Genomic DNA, 25,020 nt, shown 5'->3' with positions numbered 1-25,020 from the left:
GGCTCGCCAGCCAGCATAAGGAGTGGTGGTCGCTTACCACACGGAAGGGTCGTCCGTAGAGGTACGGTCGGAATTTGCAGATGACCCATATCACTGCAAGGCATTCTTTCTCCGTCGTAGAATAATTGGTCTCGAAGCGCATAAGTGTTCGACCCGTTCTGCACCGTCTTGCCACTGGATCAGTACTGCACCAAGGCCAACATTGCTGGCCTCGGTGTAGATGTCCGTGGCAGCATGCTCGTCGAAATGGCCGAGTATCGGAGTGTTTTGCAGACGGCTGCGAAGCTCGATAAATGCACCCTCTTCGTCGGTCCCCCACAGGAAGGGCGTGTCGTCACGGGTCAGTGCGTTCAGCGGTTCCGCGATTTTTGAGAAATCTTGAATAAAGCGCCTATAATAGGAGCACAGGCCCAAAAACCGGCGAACGGCCTTCTTGTCAGTTGGGCGTGAAAAACCTGAGACGGCAGCCGTCTTGTCAGGGTCAGGGCGAACACCTTGTGCGCTGACAACGTGACCAAGAAAGTGAAGTTCCTCAAAGCCTAAATGGCATTTCTCGGCTTTGATGGTGAGTTGCGCGGATTTGAGCGCTTGTAGCACAATGCGCAACCGCTCCAAGTGTTGGTCAAAGGTGGTCGAAAATATAACGACATCGTCCAGGTACACCAAGCAGGACTGCCATTTGAAGCCGGAGAGAACAGTGTCCATCATGCGTTGGAACGTGGCCGGTGTTGAGCACAGACCAAATGGAAGCATTTAAACTCAGAGGCCGTCAGGCGTCACGAAAGCCGTCTTCTCCCGGTCTCGCTCGTCCACTTAGATTTGGCAGTACCACTTTTAAGATCTATTGACGAGAAGTATCGGGCATTCCGCAATCGGTCGAGCGCGTCATCTATCCTGGGCAGCGGGTAAACGTCCTTTTTGGTCAAGATATAAAGTTTCCTGTAGTCCACGCAGAAACGCAGAGTATTGTCCTTTTTTTTTTTACAAGAACCACAGGCGATGCCCACGTACTGGTGGACGGCTGAATGACATCGTCTGCAAGCATCTCGGCAACCTGATTCTGAATGGCTTCTCTCTCCACCGGGGAAACACCATATGGGCGCTGGCAGACGGGTCGCGTAGTATCATCAGTGATGATACGATGCTTGGCGAGTGGAGTTCGGCCGACCTTCGAGCACGTAGCGAAACAGTCCGCAAAGTCTGCCAAGAGGTCCGACAGAAGATCCCTCTGAACCGACGGCAGGGCAGGATTTATTCTGACTGAAGAACGTGATGTGGGCCAGCATACTCCGGAGTGGGTCCTCCCACGGTGCACAAATCTGGAACCTCAGCAACGTCGTGGAGGAAGGCAATAGCCATGCCTTTGGCAAAGTCAGGAGGACGTGGGTGCGGCAGTCACGTAGTTGGACGAGACCTCTTGTAACGGCAAGTCCCCGCTTAAGCAGCAGTGGACTATGGCTGTCCGCTAGGCCCTCGTAGTCGTGAAAGAGGTCATTCCGCATGAGCACCAGAACACTGCACCGCGGCGGCACCGTAACGTCGTTCTCGACAATGCGCAGGGCGTTGCTGCAGGGATCTCGGGAGTCAAAGCGCGCCACGGCCTGTTTGGTCGAGAACATGACACGTGCCTCCTGAAAGTCAGTTACAGCGCCTTTCGACTGCAGGAAGTCGATCCCCAGAATCAAGTCTCTGGAACAATCGGGGAGTACGACAAATTCACCAACGTACGTGAAACCACTAATCCCAAATCTAGCCGTGAACTTGCCCACAGGGGAAATTAGGTGGCCGCCAGCGGTTCGAATGGGGGTCCCCGTCCACGGTGTCAGAAATTACGTTCTCCAACAAATACACGGCTCATAACTGAATAATCAGCACCGGTATCGAGCAGCGCGGTAATCTGAGTGCCATCAATTGTCACACGCAAATCGGATGCAGCGTATCTGGTACTGTCGCTGCCTCTCTCTGTCCAGGTATCGTCGGCTCGAGGGTTTCGCGATGGAGGATCTTGACACGTCCCGACGTCAGCGGCCTTGCCTCCAGCCTCCAGAGGTCGCTGGTGTTAGTTTTCCCGACGCGGACTCGGCGAGCGACGGCCAGCAGAGCTACTCTGGCGGCCATGGCTGGAAGAGCGATAACGAAGAGGCGAAGGGGAACGGGACTCGCGCCTTCCAGAGTAGGCAGGGTTCTGGCGTGCCCATAGATGCTGCACAATCTCATGCGGTCGTTCGCCGTTCTGAGGGCAGGGTGCGTCGGGATGGAAACCGCGAAGGCCCACTTGGCGGTACGGACACGCTCGGTAGAGGTGACCGGGCTCCCCACAGGGGTAGCAGAGAGAAATGCGGTCCGGTGTACGCTACAAATCCGACTTGCGAGGGCGTGGCCCAGCTGTAGCAGATGCGGTTGTGGAATATGCGGCGATGTTACTCACGGGGCTCTTCGGGGCCATACCGTAGCCAGGCACGCTTGCGTGACATGTGCCGATGTTGCTCACGCCAGGCGTTGTGGTAATGGGACCGTAGCCTGTCGTGCGACGTACAACGGATGCGTACGTGGGTCTGTCATCGAACCGGGACGGCGCTTCGGGGACAGGAGGTGCCTGCGCAGCCTGTCGCACCTCGTCCCTGACGACTTCAGCCAGCGCTGCCAGCGGCGAAGGTGCAACCTGGGGCAGATGGATCCGTTGAAGTTCCTCGCGGACAACTGAGCGAATTAGTTCGCGCAAGGTGTCTGCACTGCCGCCGAGACACGACGAAAACCCTCCGGGCACCATGCAGTTGATGTCCCGTTTGTACTGGCGGGCCCGTTGTTGCAGCGTCGTCTCCATCGTGGTCGCCTCGGTTAGAAATTCCGCGACCGTGCGGGGTGTGCTGCGCACGAGGCCCGCGAACAGCTCCTGCTTAACCCCACGCAGGAGATGGCACAGCTTCTTCTCCTCTGTCATGTTGGGGTCGGCGCGCTTGAAAAGACAGGCCATGTCTTTGTTGTACATGCGCACGCTTTCGTTCGTGCGCTGATTTCGGGAGTGCAGCGCAGCTTCAGCCTTCCCCCGGCGGTCAGCGTTGGGGAACGTAGCCAGGAGACTCCGGCAGAACGTCTCCCAGGTGGGAAGGGTAGCCTCGTGGTTTTCAAACTACGTTCGAGCAGACTCTTCTAGGGCAAATTAGACGTTATTGAGCTTGCGCTCGTCGCACCAGCCATTGTAGCGTGCGACCCGCTCGAAGGTCTCCAGCCAGTCCTCAGCGTCTTCGAACACGTCACCCTGAAAAGATGGCGGTGTTCGCGGTGGGTGGCAAAGGATCGGTGCCAGGGGCCTGATGTCAGCGGCCATGGCAGTTGGACTCGACGGTAGAGGCTGGATCGGCGGCGGGGTCCTGGTGTCAGTGGCCATGTCAGTTGGACTCGGCGGTCGAGGCTGCGTAGTCCTTATCGACGGGGGAAGGGGCCCAAATTCAGGTGACTCTCCGCGGAGACGGCGGCTGGGTCGCTGGTGAACCGGGGTGAGGTCCGTAGTGACGCTGTACGGAGTGTGCAGGTCGGGAAGCGTACCCAGCACTGCTCCACCAAACTGTACCGTGCAACGCCAAAAAGAACACCAGCGCAGAGACGAAAAACCTGCGGTGGTCCAGTCGTTCGAGCGCGCGCGCGAGAGCCAACTAACTTCTTCCTCTTCTAGTGCATGCACTACTTCTGTCTCTTCGAATGTATGTATCAATCTTGTTGAGACTATTATATAAAGCACTGAAGGCACCGCACAAAAGCACATGCAGCAGTGCAGAATTCACAGCTAATATTTTGTGCAATATCAGATCAGTATCCATGGCTGAGAATGTTGAGTGTGGCAAGGAACAAATTATAGACCCCTCAAAAACTAAACGAAAAGACGATGCAACTTTCAAAAATGTGATCAGAAAAAGAGTTCCTAAGCGCGATGTTTCTGTAAATCTACAACTAAACACTGCTAAAAATTAAGCCACAAAAAATCTCCGCATACACGTATTAACTCCGTATACACTTAGTTCGGTTACTTATCAGAAAGAGCTACCGCACTGCGTCTACGACCACAGCTCTGTCCGCCAGGCACAAACGAGCGAAAGAAAATACGCTAGTCTTCCGCAATCCTTCGGTCGTCAGAATTTCGCAGAACACGGTTACTAATGTTTGTTTTTGTTTCTTCGCCTCACTGATTTACTGGTGCACTGTTGTAATATCTCTTTGTTCTCTAGGCTTTCTCGAGGACTGCACTGTGAGTGTCGCTTTGTTTGACACAATTGTGAATGATTTGTAATATATTTGAATCTTGTCTCTACTTAAAAAGTGATGTCCAGTGAACCTTTATTTCAGTGTGACCATTCTCCAGGCTACAAACAGTGAACGCGACTTCCCCTCGCCACTCCTCCTCACCATTTGCACTTCGTCGAGGTCATATTCAGACTGAAAATCCATGACACTTCCTGTTAGGACCTATGTGGGTAGCTGTCCCGGTCTAATGACAGCTGGTTAAGTACACCACACGTGCGTATGGTGAAAATCCGCGATGACCTTTTGTCTTCAGCGTACGCCCCGTGAACACCTACAGAGAATGAAAATATAATGTTAAGAAAAAGAGAATTTTTGCGAAGTACACTTGGCGCGAAATGTTTACGCGCCACACGAGTGGGCGAAAAACATTTTCTCGCGTTGCGTGCGAGACAGCGTGCAAAGCACCTGGTCGTGCTCCCCTGTTTATGCCTCAACTTACGGTTCCGAGTCCTGCTTATACTGGATAGTTGAGATAAAATCACATATTTCGGGCCTGGCCTTTTCTTACCCCGGTAGTACTTAGTCACAAAAAGACAACCTAAGCCGATTTCATGAAAATAACCTTCTCTTCTCTTAAAGGACAACCATGGGACAACCGCAACCGTAGCAGAGAAGCTGTCGTTGTACTTTTGATCGTGTGTGGATAGGTCGCAAAGCAAGAGCGTCCTTGTTTAAAGGGAAAGCCTTCTTCTTTGTATGGAAAATAGAAGCGTGCGTTTAGAAACTCCGAGATAGTGACGTCTCTTTGAAAGCATCTACGCTGGCTTCGAGTACACTAGCCGGGAACGCACCCAACCGACGCAAACGCCATTAGTCTCATATGTAGCTTACACATTCTCCAGTCTCTCAAGGTTGCGCTTGTGGTGAATCGCAGCATCGAACTATTTTCAGAGAACGAAAATGGGTCTTATGATGGATATAGCAACAGAAATAAGCAAGAAATAGTTAAGCACTCCCATCGAGGATCCCCACCCGCTGCGCTGGAGCTGATCGAGTCTCTGGCTGGCATTACTGTTCTCTTCGAAAGAGCTGATAAGCTTCAGCATTTGTTTAGAGCCAGATTTTTCCTTGCGCATTTGCTACAGCGATCGTTTTCACACAGATATTAACTTTGGGCAGGTTATACACTGCCCACTCCAACGAACCCCGCAAGGAACTCCTGTTCAGTATATAAGTGAAATGCGCAACAACTTAGACAGGACACAGAAAGAAACACATACAACAGTTCACGAGCGCAAACTGCGCTCGTGAACTGTTGTATGTGTTTCTTTCGGTGTCCTGTCTAAGTTGTTGCGCATTTCACTTATATACTATGCAGAACCAACTAGCCCGACAACACGCTCTTCTGAACTCCTGTTCGGGTGTCTTAATCCATAAACATCTAAAAAAATTCATGTCTCGCTGTATATACTTCCCAGGGAGCTTGTCTCGAGAAAGCAGTACTTTCATAAAGGCGTTTAGGATTATACAACGGGTAATAAAAATAACTATCAGGAGCTTATAACAGCTCCCCTCGAGTACGCTTCATAAAATTGCCGGGGCCAAGTCGGTTACTTCCTCTTGATCTGAAATCAGATGTAATAACGCGATTCCATTCCGACGAGTGCCGCTCTTATTTTCTGTATTTTATTACATACGATGCTTTTTTGTTGAACGGGTCTTAAAAAGTTCTAATTTCAGAATTGTAAATTAAAATGAAATGCATTTTCTTTCACCCCATGTTTAAGTTGTAGACATTAATACCGGTAGGATGTATTGTTAATAAGTTCAAGGGGAATGAGTTAATTTTCTTCTGAGTGCTTCGCCACACTATACTCCCTACGATGCGCTCAGCCGCATTATTGGCTTGCAGGGACTATACATTGATTACGGTTATTTTTAGAGACAATAATAGGGTTGGCAATACAGTGCCTCCAAGGATCAAGCATCATTCCTTCAGGTACCAATGGCAAAGAAACGATAACCTGCACTCATGTCTCCAGAAATACGGTAGGTGGTCGAGAGGCGAAGTGCAGCCGTTATTCAATTCAATTCAATTCCTTTTATTTACATTTTCAGAGGAGGAGGCAGGACAAAAAGCCGTGGCAGCGGCTTGACGCAGGTCCTGCCCCCTTACAAATTGGCAGACATAGATACTATTGTAGCACAAGTGTTTGACAGGTCAAGAAAAAAAAAAGAAAAAAAAATTATTTCCTTTGTATTCACTGAGTCCGCATTCTCAGATTTAGAATGGCATCCCTGGAAGAATTAAATGTCAGCATACACTGAAAACTCCCGTCATACTGAGACATACCTACTGAAAATTACAAGCAGGTGATTTCGATATAAACGAGCTCGCCCCGCCTGATCCGCTGCAAGGCACTGAATGGAACTGTACTGAAACAGTGTGCGCAGCACTCCGTAGATTACCCTGCGCAGCGGATTACCTGGGCACATAAAGAAATACTTGAAAACACTGCGACAAAAAAATGGCATCAAAAAAAGCTGGATAGCAACATACTATGAAGTGATATATTTCATCGTCACCCGCACATTGAAAGGCGTAGAGGCGAAATATGTATGGGACTTAAAGCATGCGGAAGGATTCCAGCTTGCAGGAAGATTCATCCTGGTCGTATGAAAGATAAGCTTGCGCAGAATCATAGGTAGTTTATTTTTTATGTTACAGTGCGACGATAGACGCTGACCGGCTGAAGAACCTATCCTGAGGGGCGTAATTTTGGCACATGATGGGAGGCTTGAAATACAGAAAAGCTGAATAAGCTTTTACCCTCGCAGAAATGCTCTGGCACGACGCCGTAACCTGTGCTCGTGCGCTACTCTACGAAGCTTGTTTCAGGCGGAAGGGGCATCAGTGTGGATGTCAATTTTGTTTTTTTTTCACCGAGGTGCTGATCAACAAATACTTTTGTGGCTGTCGTTCATCGCCAGTTACATCTTTGGTTCGCAGAAACCACTGTATAAGAGGTTAGGGCTAAGTTGAATGCGGGTCTCTTGAGGCGTCTGGGAACAGTCCTGGCCCAGCGTTCTATCAGCAAGCGAGCTTCAGACTTCTAGGTAGTCGTCTTCTTTCACCACCCCAAACTGAGCGTGGCTGCCACGCTACGCTACCAATCATTTGATATCCGTCACTGCGCATATACCTGATACTCGAGGCCAATCGGCTGGACAGCCTGATAATCAATCGAGTAGTTGGAAGCACTTTGCCCATAACTTGCCACACAGCGCTAAACAGGCACGGACGCAGGGAGACACACAGGTGAGGCACTAACTTACAACTGAAGTTTATTGCATGAAACCAGACAATGTAAGCTCTTTCTTAACAGAGATGGAGAAATAAAATCCTTTCAAATAAGGAAGCACTAAAACAGCGTTATCATCGAACACCATTTACGAATTAGCAGACATGAAAAGCATTTATGTTTATTGAACCCCTCTATAATTAATCTAGTAAGCTGATCTTTGTGGCAATCAATGACAAAATAGCTTTTGAATCCGGATACATTCGCAAAAAGAAGATACGTAGGTCAGTGCTGCCTTAGTGTTTCTATTTCACAAGGAAATGCTTTTCATGTCTGCTAATCCGTAAATGGTGTACGACGATGACGCTGTTTGAGTGCGTCCTTATTTTAAAAGGTTTTTTTTCCTCTTTTCTGTTAAGAAAGAGCTTATATTGCCTGGTTTCATGCAATAAACTACAGTTGTAAGTTAGCGCCCGTCCTGTGTGCCTCCCTGTGGCCGTGTCAGTTGAGCGCTAGGTGACAAGTGAACCATCATCAACTCACCCAAGCTTCTACTTTGCCCATAAAGCAACCCAAGGGGGAAACGATTGCACGAACGGCTGGAGATCGTCGGGACAATTGCTACAAGTGTGAAACTTTGTATTTCATTGCTCACATGTCAACTTCATTTCAGATAGTGCAAAAGTCTTTCGCTGTATGTTCTAACATTACAGTGGCGTATAGAGCCTCAGCGAGGTTTCTCACCACCCTTAGACATCATGCATTCGCGGCCGCTGTGTTTCTGCAGTCCCTCAGCCCCTCATCAAACATCTGCACTGAAAATGACGGCGTCCATTGGCAGCACAATAATCTCTATGGTTGTCCTGCCAATATAATCTTAGCACATGCCACATGCGTAGTAGCAAAAGGATTCGGTTGCTGATAACGTCTTACAGCACGCATCACGTACCTGTGCCTGCTCCGATCACGGCGGCATAGTCGATAGTGGCATGCTTCACCACTGTGGGCGTGTCAGGGTAGATAACCACCTAGAAAAATCAAAACCGATTCTTTACCTTAAGGGTTGCGTGGTAATTACCAAATGCGCATTTTCTGACAAAACATGGTCTTCCATAAGTATTGAAGCCGTGCATAAAGTTTTGAGAAAAAATATTTAAATTCACACCATTGCTACTTTTATATCGCAGCAATACTAGTACGACGGGAGAATGAAAACTACGCGAAAAAAAAATCTCCGAAAACGGTGGTGCACAGATGGCAACGGCAAAAAAAGGCACGAGAGAGATTTTTTAAACACCACAAAACAAGGACTCCACAGGAGTACCTCGAGAGGTATGCCATAATGACATGCTCTCTTGCCACTCAACTTTTCAGACGCCTGAGCTGCTATCTTTTGTAATGGCGAATCAAGAGGATTAAATTTGCAAGAAACGGAGGCGGCTCCCACCGCTTTATGCAGCCTTTCGTAGCAAGGGATATTGAAAGGAAAACGTAACTGCGGATGCAATTTCACCGCAGAGCAGTACGAAACAACTTCAATGTATTCGGATGCAAGTGTAACGCAAACAAGGCGAAGCAAGCGAGCTCTGAAGAGCTGAGGTACTCACACTCGGTATCCTTGTGCTTTGGTCCTTGTTGTTTGATTTAACCTGGTCGTTCAACGGGAAACAAGGGCTTCACGTCGTGTCAAAACTGCGCGAGTGCGTAATGGCTATAGTCCGGCTAGCACGGCTGCAAAAGCGAACCGTCCGAATGCGCCACCCTCTTGGCACTGCGAATGACAACGCCCATGCTGCTTTGCATTTCATGTGACGCCACCAAGTGGGATTCACGTGAACCCAGAGGCGAGGAAGCATGTATGCCAACCTTGATCGCACTTTTTCCGGAGCTCAATATCAATCAATCAATCATTTTATTTCCTTAGAAAAGGAGGAGTACGGGACTAAAAGCTCGAACAGCTTGACGAGGTCCCGACCCCTTGTTAGTTGGCATGACAGCAGGATGACGGCCAGTCTTACACAAAAATGAAAAAATATCACAAAGCAACGGGTAATACAGAATGAAACAAGACGGCAATCAAATGGGAGAAGCAACAAAAGGTAATACAGATAAATCAACACACATAAGCAACATTAGTGAACAAAGTTAGGCGAATATGAAGGCATGGTTTAGTCTTGCAAATGTAGAAGTTGACAAAAACGTTTAATGCGACAGTTTCGGTTTCTGGAGGGATCAAAATTTTGTCGGTCTAGTAAGTTTAACAGCGAAGGTAATGTATAAGATAGAGATTGTTCATCATAGGAGGTTCTCGGGGTGTATACAAACCACATTTCTTTATGTCGGGTCTGACGAATATATGTGTTTTCTTGGAGTTTTGCCAGATGAGTTATGTAATCAATGCCAAACTTTACAAAACCTTTGTAGCACAACATCAACCTGTAATTATAAAAACAAAACACAGGAAGAATTTCATATTTTGGAAAAAGTGGTTTTGTGGAGTATGTATAATGGACATCAGCTATGTAACGTATAGCTCTTTTTTTGTAGCAAATGTAGTTTCTGCAAGTTTGTCACGCCAGTTGTGCCCCACACCACAATGCAATACTGCATGACAGATACCACCAGTGCATTGTACAACATTAATTTTACCTTGGTCGGGAGAATGCGACGCGGACGAGCAATGACACCAACGGCAGATGACAATTTTGATTGTAGGTGATCAACATGCTCATTCCAGGTAAGGTGCTTTGAAAAATGCACCCCAAGGATGTTAACGGAGTCCACTATCTCTAACTGCTCACTGCCCAGGCACAAATTCATATTAGTTGTCAACATCTTACCTCTAGGCGTGTACAAGATTACTTTTGTTTTCTTCGGGTTGATTTTTAAACAGTTTATCGCGGACCAGCGTTCTAAGTCAGACAGCGTCTTATTAGCCTTTATTTCTAGATCTGTTTCCACGTTGCCTGTAATAAAAATGGTTGTGTCATCGGCATACGAAACGAATGTAGCATTATCTGTGCAGCTTGCAATGTCATTTATGTAAATTAAGAATAAAAGTGGGCCCAAAATGCTTCCTTGCGGCACACCAGTGGTAACTGCCTTCCGTGAAGATATTGCGTTATTGGCATCTACAAACTGTGACCTGTGGGACAGATAAGATGACAAAAGCGAGTGGGCGATTCCACGCACACCATACATTTCTAATTTGTTAAGAAGAATGGAATGATTAATTAAATCAAAAGCCTTAGAGAAGTCTATATATATGCCTAACGCCATATGCTTACACCTGAACGTGTCTAAAATATTTCTTTTTGGCTCAGGAGGGCTGTTTCCGTAGAGCGATGCTTTCTAAAACCATGTTGAAAGTCTGCAATCAAATGGTGGCGGTTGAAGAATGAGAGTAATCGCTCATGCATTATCTTCTCAATGCCCTTAGAAAATACTGGAACTATTGATATAGGCCGATAATTATTCAGTGCAGTTTTATCACCGCGCTTGAAGACGGGAACAACGCGGGTGATTTGCATCCTCTTAGGAAAGCTACCTGTTGATAATATTATGTTATACACATGGGCAAGAATAGGGCTTATAATATCGAGCACAAACTTTACAGGGCGAATCTGGATACCATCGGCATCTAGTGACTTGCTATTGCTTGTAGCTCTGATACATGAAAAAACTTCAAGAGAGGTAGTGGGAGCAAGGAAAAGCGATGCTCCATTCCTGTTTACTGGAAGAAACTGAGCGTAGTTAGTGAGGCTGTGTTCTAAGTCCTGTTGCGGTGCTTGAGTAAAAACGTCATTAAATGCTTCTGGTACTGCATCTCCAGAAATTTGCTGCCCATCATGTTTCAATATATCAGGAATAGCTGAGTAGGAGCTAGGCTGTAACAAAGCATTCAATTTGCGCCAAAGTACATCACTTCGCTGGTTAGCAGGGTCCCTAAATATTGCTAAAAAATAAGCATCTTTGGCTGCTCTAAGTTTTTTTGTTAAACTGTTTCTGTATTTCTTAAACTATCCCTAGATTTTACAAATTTGGCATATAAAAAATGTTTTTGTTTAATCATGTCAAGAAGCTCAGGGGTCAGCCAAGGTTTCCGCGCTTTTGATGGCCTTGTAATTTTTTTGCGTGGAAAGTGTGTATCATATAATGGTTTAAAAATATTAATAAAAGCGGAATATGCAGAGTCACTGTCTTGTGCGCAATAAAGGCTATCCCAAGTTTGCTGAGCAATGGCGTGGCGAAAAGCCTCCAGATTTGATGGCGTGATTGACTGAACATAAACTGGTTCCTTAGTTTTCTGAATCAAATGATTGATCTCACTTACTAGTAAAATGATGCCTAGATGGTCACTGATATCAGTGTACAGAACGTCGGCCTTTAACGAATGAATATTAATATTTGATATGAATACATCCAATAAGGAGGCACTGTCAACAGTCACGCGTGTTGCTGTAGAAATTGTATTCGAAAAACCGCAAGTTGTAATTAGAGTCTGGAAATCCTTTTGCAGCGGAGAAGATGACAGCATGTTTATATTGACGTCACCTCCTAAAACTAGATTCATTTTTTCTTCTGTTGCATAACTAAAAAGCTTTTCAACGAAAGCAAGAAAGCGGGTGGCATCGCCTGATGGTGGTCACTACACAACAGAGAACAAGTTTGTACGGTTTTGTAGTGTTAATACCTCATAATCAGAAGTTATAGCGGTGAAATCGTCGACTGGTTCAGCAACAATATCATCTTTGAGCAAAAGCGCTACACCGCCCTCTCGCTTATCATCTCGACTACAGAAGAACGACTGATAACCAGAAAGCCGGAACAATTGTGATGTAGGCGTTAACCAAGTTTCGGTTAACATTATGACTGTAATCGGTATCCTAAAGCTATGTATTAACATGGTCAGTTCATCTGTCTTATGTGCAAGCAATCGAACATTTTGATGAAAAAATGTCATTGCTGGTTTTTTATCTGATATAAAATCTTTTACCTCGGACGGCAGATAACCCATATTTTAAATAAGGAGCCACCAGAAAAGATGAACACATTTGTTGTTCCTAAGTCATTTTCTGCAAATCATCAAGATGGCAAATGGGGACAATGAGACTGCCTTCTGATTTCCGGGCGAAAATCTTGCCGTTTCGATACCAGGCATACTTCCAGCCGAGTTCTTTCTTTTTGCTGTTGACCGCTCCAAACAAGCGTTTCATGGGAGGAGATAAGTGTTCATTGATGTAAATCGGAGTACTGGGCTGCAACTCTAACTGTATATCTTCTGTTGTCAGCCGTTTTTTTCTTGCTTTCTCTAGGAAACAGTCACGCTTGGCTCTGTGTTTGAACTGCACCACAATATTAGGACTATCAGCGTTTCCACTTGTCCTAACCCGGTGGCAAATTTCAACATCAGAATCCTCTAAAGGTACATCAAGTGCATCTGCAAGTTTTCTGGTTATATCCAGGGTGTTTTCTGCTGGCTCCGTTGGTACACCTTTGATTTCTATGTTGAAACACCTGGCATGCTGTTCATTTTGCATCAACCTTACTTCTTGATCCTTAAGTTTTGCGAGCAGGGCATCTCGGTCCTTTTCCAGACCCTGCAATGCGTCTCTTAGATCAGAATTTTCGTTTTTCAGCTCACTAACAGATGTTTTCATTTCCTCATAGCTCTTGTTCGCAAATTCCAAAAATCCCTTCATTTCTCTGATTTCTTTCCTTAAGTCTCTTTCCAGGCATTCGCGCAGTTCTCTAAATTCATTCTTGAACTCACGTTTAAGGTCTTCGAAAAGTTTAGCGAGCTCTTGCTTTCCTGTCATTGCTACCACCAGAGCGTGGTGCAACACGGAGATAAGCGAAAACAAGATCGCGAGTGAAACAGTCCGCACGGGAACACACAAAAACAATGTATGTGCATGAACAGGAATATAGCAGCAGAAGCTACTGCCGAGTGTTTATCCGGCTATTTAAGAGGGCATAGAAATCACCAACCTGTACAGGCGGAAAGAAACAGTTCAGAATGCGTGCTCCCGGCCGCAACCGCTGCTGCCAACTGATGCGAAGGTGCTTCTTGCAGGGCTTTTTAACCAAGGGGCTTGGTGTCCCGCGCAGGCGCGCTGTGGTAGACAGTAGGCAGTAGACCCATATAAGGCCCATCTCTAAAAAATGCAGCAGACCGATTGGTTCAGAACTCTCAGATTAGTTGCATGTCATGTGGTTAGCAAAGTTAGCTTCCATGCTGATACATCGATTCCGTTCAAAAAGCAGCTGCCAGCAGCACTAGATTTGTAACTAACGGTGAAATGCAACTTGAAGTTGGGTGGCCAAAGGGCCACGCTCCAACTTCGCTGAACGAAAAATCTTGATCCCTTGAACCTGTTACAAAACAAAACATTTAAGATAAAATGCTTTCATGAGGATAAGTCAAGTGTTTTATAAAATCGATATGTTTATGTGTGGAATATTACAGAAAACAGATTTCCGGGCCCCTGCTAAACAACAGCCTTTATACTGATAGCCTGAATGTGCAGGTCTTCTTTTCATAGCTGCGATATTTTGTCGCTATATCATCTATAGGGGTCGGCACAAGTGCAGATAAATTCCGTTTCGTTGATAAAATGCGCTGCTTGCCATTCTTTCGTGCACCACGGATACTCTTTCAGTGCTGTGCTAGGCACGATACTTAAAAAAAGCTGCGTTCAATACCGACACTCGACGCGCTGAGGAATAGAATTGTGACATTGATGTTATATTTAAAACCGCAATCGATTTCTGATGGAGCTACAGGAAAGCGTATCATGGATTCTTCTGAACATTACTGAAGTCACCAATATTAACATTACTTCGAATACCATTACCTAAGTTAGGACCCTTCTCTGCAAGAACCCGAATAAGTAATAATAAAATTGAAGCTGTTTATAATGCTTTTTGTTTGTTACTACATAATTTGGTCTGTTGCCTCTCCCTTTGCCCGGCGCTACCTGGTACAAACTCCATACCCTTTGGAAAGTCAGCTATTTCCCAGGCACTCTGAGGCACGTTCGAAGCTGAGCATTCTGCACTAGAAGCTAGAAGCATAGCAACAAAAATATAAGGGATGCTAGTTTTATTGCAGTGAAGGAACCTTGATAATCTGTTGTTTTTATCTTACTTTTTCATAACGGTATTAGAATGCGCTCAAACCGCTGTTCCGGAAGAGTCCTGCGATGCGGCTGGGCTATAAGCGAAGCAGATAAATAGAGTTGGTTTGGTTTGGATTATGGGGTTTAACGTCCCAAAGCGACTAAGGCTATGAAAAACGCCGTAGTGGAGGGCTCCGGAAATTTGGACCACCTGGGATTCTTTCTGTACAGTAGCAGTGGAGCAGGTTGATGTGCTAAATTTTATGACGGTGCATTTTCATAATATTTAGACTAAACTACAGCCTCGTCGGACCGATGATCCTGGCGATATAGTAAGCGAGCGGAAGTTCCACTAGCGCCTCTTGAGGACGGCTTGTTGGAATCGCTTGCTTCTCCAAACGGCAGGTATGCGTCAGCTATGACATTTGACGATGCTGCCGATGATGACCCCATTGACCCGTGCCTAGAAGAGTGCTTGACCTTTATCGTGCTCACAAGGTAAACAACACATGTTCTGTATGCTCCTGAGCATTACTGTGGGAGTCTTATTTCTACTGGCAACGACCGCCACTCGAAATAGTGGTGAAGAGGTATTGTTTCTACCGCAATGCTGAGCCTGTCTTCTCGTTCCTTCTGTCACATAGGGCGCAGAAGAAAATTGTATGCGTCGTCTATCTACCAGACAACGAACGCAGGGAGACAGCCTTCGCATCGTCTCTTCATAGTTGTATTCCATAGCTTTTTTTTTAGTGTGCTACCTCTTTTACGAGCGATGCCGGCCAGAAATCTGGCTTACAGCCACCTTGAAATGTGCGACACAGTGTGCTTTTAAGATCGAGCATCATTGAAATATAGGATTCATTCAAAATGTATTTTGTAAACCAATAGTCCAATGCTTCCATTTTTGGCAAGCGATAGGTAATACAGATGAACAAAATGAGCAAAACGATAGTATCGAAGCTACTTGTGTCTTGCATACTGCCTATGACTGTGTGCGCGTCATTTCCTCTGGGTACACAATATACTAGCGCCGTTTGTTATGCGCGGCCTTCTCTCGCCGCTGTCTGTTTCCCGCAGCAACTTGGCCATGTTGCTGTCCCGCGTAAAAATGTTCCCTGTTATCGCCGGATGCGTTTAACTTTTACGAATGGTGTCAGAAAGGCCCTGTCAATAGGCTTTTTTTGGAAAGGGTGGTTCGACATGCACTCTGAATTGCTTGTTGGCGTAGCTTTAGTTGCTGTCATTTGAGAATTCCTGTACTTCTTAGTAAATATAGGCCACGCGTGTGAACATTAGCCCCCTGCATAGCCGTCCAGTCTTTGCGTATATTGGTGATAACGAAAAGGTTCCCATCTAAATGGAAGTGCATTGAAAATCCTTGTATTCAGATAGCCCATGTGTTGCACATAAGGTATGACGCATAACCACTCCTTCCTTGCCCTGTATTCAGTCTGTCCTTAAAGCGGTTTGCAATACTGCGCTTGAACCAGCAAAGTGCTGTGGCTAATTTCTCGCAAGGCCTATAGCGGTGAAACTGCATTATCTCCTTACCCTAAACTTACCAACGAGTGCCTAAGCATGAATGTTTCGTCGCATCGCCGACCGTACTCTCTCAGCTGGAGTGGTGCTGAATCCTTTCCGAAAAGCTATTATCTCATTATCAGGAAGTAAGGAACATGCAGGGATCGGTGAAGGAACCCGTAGTCGTCTCTTTTTTGCCCCAAATGCCATGTAGAACTCAAACTCCCCCGCTTTTTCGAGAAAGTGGGGCAGAGATACTCAGAAAACATGAAAATCCCGCAGCTCAAGTGGAAGATCTGAAAATACCCTGAAAGCTTTGAATGACCGGAACGTCCAGGGTTTGATTGATTTATTTTCATTTCAACCAATAGTTACAGAGGAATGACTGCCTTAATATCTGAATTCCTAGCTAAAATGTAGTTGAAATCCATGCAATTAAGTTCCTGTAATAGTGAATCGCAGCTATAACAGATATCATTTAAAAATATACCGATGAATAAGGCTTACGCAACACAATTGACAATTCAAATATTGCCTTTCAATGACACTCCTATATAGACAGTAAAGGTGACCATTTGAAAACAACAAACAAAAAGAAATTCAGAACACAACAGAGCGAACCATGAGAAGAAAAAACACATCTATCTGGTTTATTATGATCTTGCATGGGTCTCTGAGTAGGAATATGAGGAAAAATACTGGGAGTCCGCGAAAGTGGATTGCTAATACACCTTACCATTCAGTTAATTTAGCATGCTTATTAATTTGGCATGCTCATTAATTTAGCATGCACTCGTCAGGAGCTGCCTAGTCAATGGGAGTTTCACGCAACCCTGTTGCAACATGGGCTCGTTAAGGCTGCCACTGTTTAAACCCCAGAAATAAGCATGTCAGTCCTTGTCAAAAATATACAGCGCGAACAGTTTGATTCCAAGCCGTGTAGCGAGGCTCTTTCGTACATTGGACAGTCCTAAGCTTTGTATGGTTAAGGACTTAAATTCCTCCCACCTATGTGCAATTAGGGTCCCTGAGTATGCGAGAGCAAGCTCGCTGCTGGGCTCAGAAGCAGACCCCTTGGGCTGTATACATTTGACAAAGACTGTACATCCTTATTCATGTTCTCCGCAATCTGTACACTGCACAGCAGCTTTTCATTTGTACTTGGCATGGTTTATTTATGGCTCTGAACAGACCACAATTCTTTGTTTTGTTTGTCCAGGTAGCCAGGTGCAATCTGTGTGCAGAAGTGTGGTTCCAAACAAAGGGATTGGCTGCGAGCCCCCGGATTAGGCGTACCATGATTTTCAAGCACTCTTTGCGATATCTATATATATCTGCGATATCTGATTGAAAAAATAGCACATCGGTTGACAATTTTCAGGAGCCCGTGTTTGCTTCCCGTGTACTTGTTTCAGTATTTTTTCTCTGCCTTCTTTTTCCAGATTAGAGTCACCTCAGCACGCAGTGCACCTGACGCATTCGTGAATGATACGCATGAAGGCATGCGGCAGTATGAAAAAAGGTGGCAATGCTCAACGATCTTCAAGTTTTCAGCACTCTAGGAAAAATTTTCGATAAATAACGCTGGTCTGGCAAGAAAGATATTTAACGCTGCAATATAGTTAGCATTGCTATTAGAATTAACGAGTTGCCATTTATTCGTCTTATTTGATCGAAAAATCAAAGCAGGATCGGCGGCGGCTGAAAGATGCATGTCGACTGCATAGCGGCTTCCCAAGCGTTTTATTCGGTTCAACATGAGGTGTCCGAAATGTTTGTTCATTTCATCTAAAACTTTGTGTCCTTACCGCATGCGCTACCCGATGATATACTGGCTAGACCGTGGAAATTGCGCGAAGGTAAGCGACTGAAATCCACATTGTATCAAAGATTCAAGGAAGTTGCTAAGATGTTCCTTAGATTGGTATGAAATAGGCAAAATGTTTAACTGTATCTGAGAAGCCCCGTTGTAAATCCATGTAGCGCAGGTCGAGAATGTTGTGGCAATTTTAACGCGACAAGTAAAAGTATGGCAACGAATTTGCTATTTAACTTAGACTAAAAGGCCGTCTCCGAACAAATGGTTCGGCGTATCACCGAGGATGCTTATTAGCTTTAATCAACTTAAATGTTTTTTTCGACAAGTTGCATTTTGAAGCAAGAAAGTGCTTACGCTGAATGACCGTGGTATCCGCAGTCTCTACTTTACTGGTATCAACTTCACCAACAAGGCACACCACCTGACTGTCCATGTAAAAACCGAAGCACCTGATGCGTTGTGTCTACTGCTAAAATAACGCTAATTAATAAGAACATGCAACAGTAAGAGGTGAATGTTAATGACTCCACACTGCAAACGTCTATACAAAAATTCAGCAGAAAAATACCTAATGTCCGCCATACATTAAACATAATAGCTCGCAGTTGTCCTCAAAAAGTGGATAATTATTTCTGTGGAGAAACATGGGCCACTATTAGGCATCGTCATCACATGCGCATGTTTCTGAAGAATTCACTCCCCGTGTCCGGAGTGACACGGGAGTGAATGCCCACTCCCTATGCCCACTCCCCGGAGTGGGCATGGGAGCAACGCTGCGATGCAGTCCACAAAGTTTTTTCATCTCTGCCTGTTGCAGCTACCAGCACTTCTCAGCGCGTGCGCTGTTTCGACGCCTTATCAAGGACCCAGTGGCGATTTCTGCCACGCATCGCTCGAGCCGGCACCTGCTGAAACTGACTTCTGCTCCAGCGCCCCTTGGGATGCCATTCTGACGGATGTACCCGCGGCTCTCCCCGAATCGTCCTCCCCATCAACATCGACGGCAGCGGCTCCGCCCTACATAAAAGCCTGGAACCATCCTCACTATTTCAGGGGGCATGGGAGCAACGCTGCGATGCAGTCAACAAAGTTTTTTCATCTCTGCCTGTTGCAGGTTAGTCCTGTCTCCTCTAAACATTCGGACGATATTTTTCTTATTGTGCTCCCCTGCCCAGAAGTGCTTCTTGAATGTGCTTGCGGGTGTTTTGCTGTGTTAAAACTTTTGTTATCAGGAAACGTAGAATTGAATCCTGGTCCTAATACTCGTGCGAGTGTACAAAGTGATGTACCGGCAGGAACTGATATCAATACTATATTTGATATGCTTCGGGACCTCAAAGAACAGACTTCTAGTATTGAAACTGGCCAGGCGCGCATGCTTGATTCAATTCAAAGTTTATCAAGCAATCAGAACCAATTAAAAGCTAAAATTACTGAAATTTCTGGCAGACTAGATTCTGCAGAAAATAAGCTTCACGTGTCAGAATCATGTCAGAAGAACATTGCCTCTGTGAAAAAAACCTCTGAAAGTATAATGAAGGAAACTGAGACGCTCAAAGCACGACTCAATGATCTAGAGGATAGATCCCGCAGGGATAATCTGTTATTTTACAATATCTCAGATGAACGAACTGTGTCTTGGGCACAGACTGAAGAAAAAGTAAAAAACGTAATACAGAATGAAATGTCTATAAATATACAGGCCGCAGACTTTCTGCGTGCTCACAGGATAGGTTCAAGCGTTTCAGGAAAGCCAAGGCCTATAATAGTCAAGTTTGCCAGTTATAAAACGAAAGAACACGTTTTCAACGCTAGGTCAAAATTGAATGATTTGGATATCTCGGTTACTGAAAATTTCTGTCCAGCTACCAGGCATGCGTGTAAACAGCTTATCCAGTTTGGCAAACAATCAGCTCCCGAAGGAAAGTTTAGCCTCCGGTATAATAAACTTATTTTGAACGGTAAGTGCAACGTGTACTCCTCAAGCACTGATAGTGTACAGGAGATAAATAGAACACATGTTGCCACGAACAGTCCACAGTCTAGCCCTTCTCCATAGCTGACCGACCATGCGCAGGAATTCACACGAACGCCAAAAGATATTTCGATTCTTTTTACTAACATGCGTAGTGTCATCCGTAACCGCGTTTCTTTATCTTGTGTATCCGACACTACATCAGCTGACATAATCGTGCTAACGGAAACTTGGCTGCACAGTTCTGTACGCGACAACGAGCTCTTTTCATCGGAGAAAAATTACAATATATTTCGCCGTGACCGTGCTTCAGGCCGTAGTGGCGGCGTACTAATAGCAGTGTCTGAATGCATAGAATTTTCTCATGTGAATGTTGCCACCTCTTTAGAATTTGTTTGCGTGCAGATAACTATGAAGTATCAAAAGTTTATAATCTGCGCATGCTTCAGCGCACCATCTACACCGATCGAATTCTGCCATGATCTTCATGACACTTTAAATACTATTTACGCCAGGTTTCCTAATCTACCAGTTTTGCTGTTTGGTGATTTCAATTTCCCTGATATTGTCTGGTCCTGTTCTAGTATTAAAAGTAATGGGTCGTCTGAGTCATCAAATTTTGCTATGCTTTGTTCGAATTTTTCGTTGGTTCAAGTAATTACAGAGTAAACCAGGGTGACATGTTCCAGCTCCAACATACTGCATCTATTGCTTGCCACTGCTCCCCATTTAGTTTCTAGTATACGGTATATGCGTGGAATAAGTGAGCATATGTTGTTGCACATTACATTAAACCTCCCAGCAGCTGCATCGCGAAACAAAAAGAAGACAATCTACAACAATTCTAAGGCTAATTTTTCCGCCATTAACCATGCTCTTGAAGTCTTTCTTGGCCCTTTTATTGACGAATTTGAAGAAAGATCGGTTAATGAGAACTGGATGATATTCAAAAATAAGCTTCTTGACCTACTATGAATGAATGAATGAACCCAAACTTTATTTCTCAAATGTGCATACAGTCTTTAGAATGAGCCACAGGCCAAAAGCTAAAGAAAATAGCTTGAAAATGCCTGTGGCTCATCTAAGAGCCATTACAAAACAATAAATAAAATAAACACATGCGTACAACGGTGGCAGGTCGCATACGAGCACACTATAGAAAAAATTTATAATATTTTCGATTGAACGAATTAACTAAAAAAACAATTAAAACTGAACAAATGCGTTTGAAAGTTATACACTGCTGGGTTGATGACAAATGGGAAAAGGACACCGATACATACACAAACTACAATATATGAAAAGAAGTTATGGAATATTATTTACAAAGTACACCTTTAAATCATGTGGTCGGAGCTTATACACGCTAAGCTGATTAGATTCGTAGCTGTTTAGAACATTAGGTACAAGGAAATTAAGCGCTTGTTTACCATAATTAGTTCTAGCGCGTGGAAGTGTCCATTTTGCAGTTGATCGGGTTTGAACATACTTTTCTATGGGCTTTAACATTGCGATATTAAGCAAAAATTACATATTGATGTCGAAGAAAATTTGAGATAGTATAATAGGCGGTACTCAAGAAAAACATTTACGCGAATTACCTCATACTTGATAAACAATTCAGCCGTATGGGCAGTAAAACTGGCACCTGCGATAATCCTGATAGCTTTCTTTTGGAGAATTAGAATTTTCTGTAGATTTGTTCTGGATGTGGTAGCGCAAACTGTGTGGCAATAGTTAATATGTGATTGGAATAGGGCATGATAAATCATTCGTTTTATACAGGGAGGAAATTCAGTGCGGTACCGAGCAAGAAATCCAACGGCAGGAGCTAATTTCTTGCGAAGGTGTGTTGCGTGTGCGGTCCAGCTCATACAGGCGTCAAAAATTACACCGAGTGATCTGAAGATGTCCACGATTTCTATTTTATGGTTCCCAAGTTGAAGATCATTGTTTAAGTTAATTTTGACGTTTTTAGGTCTGAAGAAAACAGCTTTAGATTTATTGGTATTAATAGATCACCCATTTTGAACGGACCACGCATGCAAAGTTTTAAGAACAGCATTACCGCGATTTAATAAATGATCTGTTGAGGAGCCCGTTAAGAAAATACTGGTGTCATCTGCGTACAGAATGAATTTAACGTTACTGTCAATGTTTACGAGGTCATTTATGTATACGTTAAAGAGAAAAGGACCTAAAAGGCTGCCCTGAGGCACGCCACAGTTTATAGCCTGAAGAGTGGATCCATGTCCATCACAGAAAACAGCCTGTTTTCGATCTGTGAGGTATGACCCTAGAAGATGGAGACACATTCCTCGAACACCATACATTTCTAGTTTAGCAAGCAAAATAGTGTGGTTACGAAAGTCAAAAGCCTTACTGAAATCAACGAAGATACCGAGAGTTAGACATTTACGTTCAAAGTTTTGCAAGATAAATTTTTTTTGTGATAGGAGAGCAGATTCGGTAGAGCTTCCCTTTCGAAACCCAAACTGTGAATCTGTTAGCAAGCTGTGTTTAGTAAAAAAGCTATCCATTCTTTTTAGAATAACCTTTTCATATACCTTCGAAAAAACCGGAAGTACGGAAATCGGGCGGTAGTTTGTTAATACGGCTTTATTACCTCCTTTAAAGATAACTGTTACTTTAGCATTTTTCATTTCATTAGGAAAAATAGAGCATGAAAGGGACTGATTAAAAATGAAAGCTAGATACGGGGCTATTAGGTCTGCAACAAACTTCAGCGGTTTTATTTGCAGCCCATCATAATCCACACAGCGTGTTGATTTCAGATTCATTAATACTGGAACACTTCTTCCGAATCCGTTTGATAAAAGACCAGTGATTCATTAGGCATATTGCTAATTATACTAGTGGCAGGTTTTACATCTCCGGTTGGCTTAAAGGCAGTAAAAAAACAGTTAAATTTCTCTGCAAGGGAGGCCCCGGATAAAAGCTCATTTTCGACAAATAGTTCACCTAGTGTTTTGTTATGTTTTTTGTCGACAAAAGCTTCATTCAAAACTTTCCATAGCTGTCGGGGATTGTGCTTGTTATTACTAACTAAGCGCTGCTGGTAAGCTTGCTTAGCGCTCCTTAGCTCACTTGTTAGATTATTACGATATTTTTTGAATGAAACTAAATCATCAGGATCCTTAGTGAGCATAAAACGCTTGAAAAGCTTACTTTTGCGGTTCATCATTTTCATGTGAAGGGGGTTACCCATGCTTTTCGGATCTTAGATTTTTTACTTTTCCTCTTCCATGGAAAGCACCGTGTGTAGTGTACTTTTAATTTATTAAGAAAGTACTTATAGCATTCGTCCGGCTCAGAGTAGTTGAAAATCGAGCTCCAGTCTTCAGAAAGTATTGACAGCCTAAAACGGTTAAGGGATTCTTCATTAATGCACTGGTAAGTAAAGACGTTATGTTCAGAATTGACAGCAGGGGTTTGGGCAACAACAGAAGCAAATACAGCGCAGTGATCACTAATATCCGAAACTATAGTTCCAGCACAATTGACATACGAAGCGATGTCAACAATCAAAAGATCAAGTGTACTCGAAGAAGTAGCTGTAAATCTGGTAGGTGTGGTTATTAAATTTAAAAATCCATTGGACCAGACAGCTTCTAAAAAGGCACTGCTGTTACTATTATCTTCAATGTTAAGATTAAAGTCGCCACCAATAAGCGTAGATTTTTCCCGAGAGCAAAAGTCAAGAAAGGCATCAAAAAACTCAATAAAGGTATCAGTGCAACCTGACGGGGGCCTATATACCACTGAGACAATACTGTCAGCAATTTTGACTGTAAGTATCTCAAAATCATCCTTCATAACAGAAAACTCGGGTAGCAGGTCTGCTTTAAGACCGCTTTTCACGTTAATGGCTACGCCGCCACCACGCGTGCTTCGGTTCAAATAGAAAAGAGAATAATCAGGAAGGTTTATAAAATCAATTTCATGCACCGCCCAAGTTTCTGTGAACAACAGCACATCAAAGCTATGTTGAAGGTGTGCTATGAAATAGGGCAAGTGGTCGGCCTTGTTTCTTGTCGAGCGAATATTTAGGTGTAAAGCCGAAAAGCTGTTTTCTAATGTTAAGCTGCTCTTAACTTCATGCGGTAGGAGAAGCTCGTGGTACTGCATAATGTGTAAAAAGCTTAAGACCGCTGAGCAAGGCCCGCTTCAGATCGGACAACCACGACTGAATCACGTTGCTTCTTTCTGATAAGGATCCTGCCGTTTGCGTGCCAAACAAACGCATAACCATGCTCCTTAGCCCAGTTCTTTGTGACAAAGAGAAGATTACGAGCGTGCTTTGTCAGGTTTTCCAGGATATACTGGTCGCTATTCTCGTCACTCAAGGCACGTTTCTTGGCAAACCATTTATCCCTTAATTCCTGACGGGCAAAACGAACGATGACACCAGGTATTTTGTCGCGTTTGGACGGCAGCCTGTGGACTGCTGTGACGTCGTGCGTGACGAGGGGTTCCAGACTCAGTGTTGCACCAATTTCATTTACTTTGTCGAGAACAATTTCGTTATCCGTTTGAGAAATGCCATGAAACTCTTACACATTCCTACACATGAACCTACACATTGCTACACATGAACCTACACATTGCTACACATGAACCTACACATTCCTCGCAAAACTATAGTGACTAACCGGCACGCCCCATGGTACAACCAGACACTGAAACGTCTCGCGAACAGAAAGAGAAGGCTCTTCGTGCGCGCTAATGGTTACATGTCGTCATCACTTCCTGTAACTTCAGGTGTCCCACAGGGGTCCGTGCTCGGCCCTCTTTTATTTCTCACCTGCATTAACGATCTCCCAAACAATCTTAACTCTTCAGTCAGACTGCTTGCTGATGATTGTGTCGTCTACCGGGCAATGAAGACCACTAACGATGTAGCTGTACTTCAAGGTGATCTTAATGTTATTTCCGATTGGTGCCGAACATGGAATATTGACACATGCCTTCCTTAGAAGATGAGGAAGAACGCAACGGGCCATTGGAGAAAGACGAAGTGAC

This window comes from Amblyomma mixtum, chromosome 3 (genome assembly GCF_055824585.1).
Source record: "Amblyomma mixtum isolate Tamu chromosome 3, ASM5582458v1, whole genome shotgun sequence".
NCBI classification, from domain to species: domain Eukaryota; kingdom Metazoa; phylum Arthropoda; class Arachnida; order Ixodida; family Ixodidae; genus Amblyomma; species Amblyomma mixtum.
This window is presented reverse-complemented; position numbering follows the sequence as displayed.